At 51.0% G+C, this 4,974-nt stretch overlaps 1 protein-coding gene and 1 long non-coding RNA gene across 2 annotated transcripts in view; one reads left to right on the top strand and one right to left on the bottom strand.

Moving 5' to 3' along the window:
- The window catches only part of LOC105531661, a 7,990-nt gene extending 3,607 nt beyond the window's left edge, over window positions 1-4,383 (bottom strand). The window contains exons 1-3 of the long non-coding RNA XR_001004842.1: window positions 4,307-4,383; window positions 3,543-3,604; window positions 2,954-3,110 (exon numbers count right to left, since the gene is read on the bottom strand). This is a non-coding gene — a long non-coding RNA (uncharacterized LOC105531661). The remainder of the gene's footprint in view (window positions 1-2,953; window positions 3,111-3,542; window positions 3,605-4,306) is intronic.
- Window positions 4,384-4,511: 128 nt separating this feature from the next.
- Window positions 4,512-4,974, top strand: part of STRN4 (striatin, calmodulin binding protein 4) — a 28,207-nt gene continuing 27,744 nt past the window's right edge. The window contains exon 1 of the mRNA XM_011969645.1: window positions 4,512-4,847. The gene's annotated coding sequence lies outside the window, so the exon portion shown is untranslated. The remainder of the gene's footprint in view (window positions 4,848-4,974) is intronic.

Raw genomic sequence — 4,974 nt, 5'->3', positions numbered from 1 at the left:
AGACAGAGTCTCGCTCTGTTGCCAGGCTGGAGTGAGATGGTGCGATCTTGGCTCACTGCAACCTCCACCTCCCGGGTTCAAGTGATTCTCCTGCCTCAGCTTCCCAAGTAGCTGGGACTACAGAAGCCTGCCACCATGCCCGGCTAAGTTTTGTATTTTTAGTAGAGATGGGTTTTCACCATGTTGGCCAGCGTGGTCTCAATCTCTTGACCTCATGATCCGCCTGCCTTGGCCTCCCAAAGTGTTGGGATTACAGGCGTGAGCCACCGCACCCGGCCAAAACAATTTTTGTTTTTAAAGGGACAGCGTCTTGCTTTGCTGACAAAAAATAAACAAAACTATCTGGACGTGATGGCTTTTGCACCTGTAGTCCCAGTTACTTGGGACGCTGAGGTGGGAAGATCACTTGAGCTGGGGAAGTCGAGGGTACAGTGAGCCATGATGGCACCATCGCACTCCAGCCCAGGCAATAGAGTGAGACCTCATCTTTTTTTTTTTTTGAAATGGAGTCTTGCTCTGTTGCCCAGGCTGGAGTGCAGTGGTGTAAACTCAGCTCACCGCAACCTCCGCCTCCCAGGTTCAAGCGATTCTTCTGCCTCAGCCTCCTGAGTAGCTGGGATTACAGGCATGAACCACCATGCCGGGCTAATTTTTGTATTTTTAGTAGAGACAGGGTTTCACCATGTTGGTCAGGCTGGTCTCGAACTCCTGACCTCGTGATCTGCTCGCCTCGACCTCCCAAAATGCTGGGATTACAGGCATGAGTCACCGAGCCCAGCTTTTTTTTTTTTTTTTTTTTTAAAGCATCTCCCTATCACCCATGTACTTCCTATACCCCATTCCTGCCTTATTTTGCTCCCCTGGTAGTTGTCACGTGGATTTTACTTAGTCTGTTTGTTGCCAGAATCACCATGAAGGGCAGGGATCTGTTTTCCCTACTGTATCCCCAGAGCACAGCTCAGTGCCTGGCACATAGCAGGTGCTCAATAAATATGTGTTGGTTGAATGAGTGACTTGAATTATTAACATAGGGAACGTGGGCTGGGTGTGGTGGTTCGCTCCTGTAATCCAAGAACTATAGGAAGCTGAGGCAGGAGGATCGCTTGAGCTCAGGAGTTCAAGACTAGCCCGGGCAACATAGTGGAACCCTGTCTCTACAAAAAATACAAAAATTAGCCAGGCATGGTGGAACCTACCTGTGGTCTCAGCTACTTAGGAGGGAGGCTGAGGTGGGAGGGTCCCTTGAGCCGAGGAGGTAGAGGCTGCAGTGAGCTGTGATCCAGCCGCTGCACTCCAGCCTGGGCGACAGAGTGAGACCCTGTCTCAAAAAAGAAAGACAGGAACCTCTGGCTCAGAGAGATGGGAAGGATGCAGGGATGAGAACCGAGGTCTCCGCTTCCGAGGCCCTGGCTCTTGCCACACTGTCTGACTGACTCTGGGTCGGCCAGGAGGTGCCCAGCAGGGCAGAGGACAGCAGCCAGGTCCTGGCTACCCGCAGGCCCACCACGGACCTTGGCCCTTGCAGACCAGACACCAGTGGGTTTGATGGCCAGATAAGGAAGTGCCACCTGCTGGTGAGGATGTGAGGGAAGCTGAGGCGGGGAAAGGAATCATCCAGTACCCTGACAAAGCCACGCAGACTTCACCACCTCTAAGGGCTACAAACTCTTTCATTGGGGCAAAGTGGATGCAATGATGATTTTGAAGGTCTGAATGTTCTAAATTTTTCTGAATCGGAGGATAATAATAACAATTCTAGCAGCTCACCCTGTGCCAGGCCCTGTTCTAAGCACTTTATGCATATTCACTTATTTAATCCTCACGTTATGATCACATTTAAAAATGGAAACCAGTTGATGTGGTGGTTCACGCCTGTGATCCCAGCACTTTGGGAGGATGAGGCGGGGGGAGATTGCTTGAGTCTGGGATTTTGAGACCAGCGTGGACTGGTAAGACCCCATCTCTACAAAAAAATTAAAAAATTAGCCGGGCATGGTGGTGTGCGCCTGTAGTCCCAGCTACTCTGGTGGCTGAAGTCGAAGGATTTCTTGAGCCTAGGAGGCAGAGGCTGCAGTGAGTCGAGACTTTGCCACTGCACTCCAGCCTGTGTGACAGTGACACAGTGAGAGCTTATCTCAAAAGAAAAAAAAAAGAAAAAAGGAAATAAAGGCACACAGAGTTAAAGAGTTAAGTCTCTGGGCAACAAGAGTGCCCAGAGTTGTCTTAAAGAGTTAAGTCTCTTTAACTCTCTGTCAAGGTCACACAATGGGAAGTAGTGGACCCAAGAGTTGATCCAAGAAGCTGGCTACAGAGCTGTGCTTTAAACCAATAAACTTTGCCTTCTCTCTTGGGTTCTTTCTGAAGCCCTGACTCTCAACCCATCTTTGGTGAGCCTTCCCCAGCCCTAACCTGACAGGTGCTTTCAAAGCTTGGCTGCGGCACATTAATAAATTAATTCAACTCGGTAACTCAACAAACTCAAGTATTCTTTGTAGTGGACCCTGTGTTTTGAGGATACAGAATGAATGAGGTACTCATTAGGTCAGCCCTCCAGAAGACAGAAAGAAGACTGACAGGGACACCTGTGGTGGCTCACACCTGTAATCTCAGTACTTTCAGAGGCCCAGGCGGTCAGATCACCTGAGGTCAGGAGTTAGAGACCAGCCTGGGCAACATGTGAAACCCCCTCTCTATCAAAAAATACAAAGATTAGCTGGGCATGGTGGTGTGCACCTGTAATCCCAACTATTGGGGAGGCTGAGGTGTGAGAATCACTTGAACTCGGGAGGCGGAGGTTGCAATGAGCCAAGATTGATCCACTGCACTCCAGTCTGGGCGAGACCGTGCCCCCCCCAAAAAAAAAAAAAAAAAAAAAAGACGGACAACAACCATACAACTTACAGACAGGGCAAGAAACCAGCAAGGGGCGCAAGAGTAGAAACAAGGGGCTTGCCTTAGAAATGGTAGTCAGAGCCGGAGAGGACAGTTAAGCTGAGAACTTACTTGTCTCTCCAGTCCCCACAAAACAATGTAAATGAATCCAAATTCTCTTCAGGCCTTGGGTTCACGGGGTCTGAGCTGTGATTTGGCCTGAGCCTCAGTTCCTGCATCTGTGGAATGGGAATGTGACGGTTAGAAAAAAATGAGAGGTCTGGGCGCAGTGGCTCATGCCTGTAAATTCTAGCACTTTGGGAGGCCGAGGCAGGTGGATCACGAGGTCAGGAGTTCGAGACCAGCTTGGCCAACAAGGTGAAACCCCGTCTCTACTAAAAATACAAAACATTAGCCAGGCGTGGTGGCGGGCGCCTGTAATCCCAGCTACTCGGGAGGCTGAGGCAGGAGAATCACTTGAACCTAGGAGGTGGAGGCTGCAGTGAGCTGTGACCGTACCACTGCATTCCAGTCTGGGCAACACAGCAAGACTCTGTCTCAAAAAAAAAAAAAAAAAAGAAAAGAAAAAAAAGAGAGACATGGGAAAGGCTTAGGAAATAAGGGAAGGGCAGTTTCCATGAGAATGCGGGTGACACTGAGGGACTTCTTACCTTCTAGGTTGCAGGCTGGGGGAGTTCCAGGAGGGCAGTTCCAGCCCAGCTGAGCTGCGCTCCTGAGAGGAGAACCAGAAAACCCCAAATTAGCCATTTCTGTACAATAGAGCACAATTTCATCTTATCCATAATAGTGGCAAGAGAAAGGTCAGGGAATCCTTTCTCTTGAAGTCCCATAATCTCAGGCACTACCTGGGGTGTCTCAGGAGTGGGGTGGGGTGAGTGGGAGGGATGTCAGTTATTCACAGCAACCTATAACCATCCCTCTAGCATGAATGTGTCCAGAAAAGGTAGGGCTAGAAGCCAACAGAAGCTGTTACCATGACAACCCCCTCCCTAGACACACTCCACCTCTGAGAGATTCTCCCTGGCCAGCGGCGAAGGCTCACACCTGTAATTCCAGTACTTTGGGAGGCTGAGGCGGGCCTAAAGCTGATCACCTGAGGTCCGGAGTTCAAGACCAGCCTGACCAACATGGAGAAACCCCGTCTCTACTAAAAAAAAAAAAATTAGCCAGGCGTGGTGGCACATGCCTGTAATCCCAGCTACTCAGGAGGCTGAGGCAGGAGAACGGCTTGAACCAAGGAGGCAGGGGTTGTGGTGAGCTGAGATCGGGTCATTGCATCCCAGCCTGGGCAACAAGAGTGAAACTCCGTCTCCAAAAAAAAAAAAAAAAAATTCCCCTCCTTGGTTGGGCTTGGTTCCTAGGGTCACTCGAAGGGGGCTTCTCTATTACCATAGTAACCAGGCCTTGACCTTGCCTGTTTCTCGTCCCCCAGAGGATGGTCCAGGCCCTGTAACCATAGCAACTGCTCCTCAGCAGAGCATCTCCTCCTCTAAATAAAAACACCTGGTTGGTTTGGTGCATGGGCCTCCCACAATGGGAAGGGGAAGACGGTTACCACGGTAATGCCAACTAGGTGACTATGGGGGAGGGGCTGGGGAAGAGGTGCTTCTCTTAGAGATCAGCGTCTTTGGGGCTGGGGTACTTTCTACCTGAATGCTAGGTGTGGGGGGTTGCCATAGTAACCAATGAGGAAAGGAGCAGAAGGACCACCAGGGACTTAGGTTACCTTAGCAACCTTCTCCTGGTGCAGAGTCCGAAGAGGTTTGGGGCTCCATAACCACAAAGGTGGAAGGGAGGGGAAGGCTGTCCCCCACCAACTCGCCCCCACCAATGGGGAAGGGTTACCATGACAACCGACCTGGACAGGAATCAGAGAGGATGGGGCCACTGCTGGTCGCCCTTTCTCTCAGAGTAAAAGTAATTGTCCAGGAGAGTGATGTTTGGGTGTGGAAGGGGTAAGGCTCTTTCTCTGGGGCGGAGTAGGAGGAGGGGGGCAGAAAGTGGCCCCTTCCTCAGTCTCACTCCAGCGAGGGGGACCGTCGTGCGGGGCCTGGGTCTCCCTTGCCCTCCTCGGGGCGCGAT

Source organism: Mandrillus leucophaeus, unplaced genomic scaffold (genome assembly GCF_000951045.1).
Source record: "Mandrillus leucophaeus isolate KB7577 unplaced genomic scaffold, Mleu.le_1.0 Scaffold120, whole genome shotgun sequence".
Classification (NCBI taxonomy): Eukaryota; Metazoa; Chordata; class Mammalia; order Primates; family Cercopithecidae; genus Mandrillus; species Mandrillus leucophaeus.
This window is presented reverse-complemented; position numbering and strand designations above follow the sequence as displayed.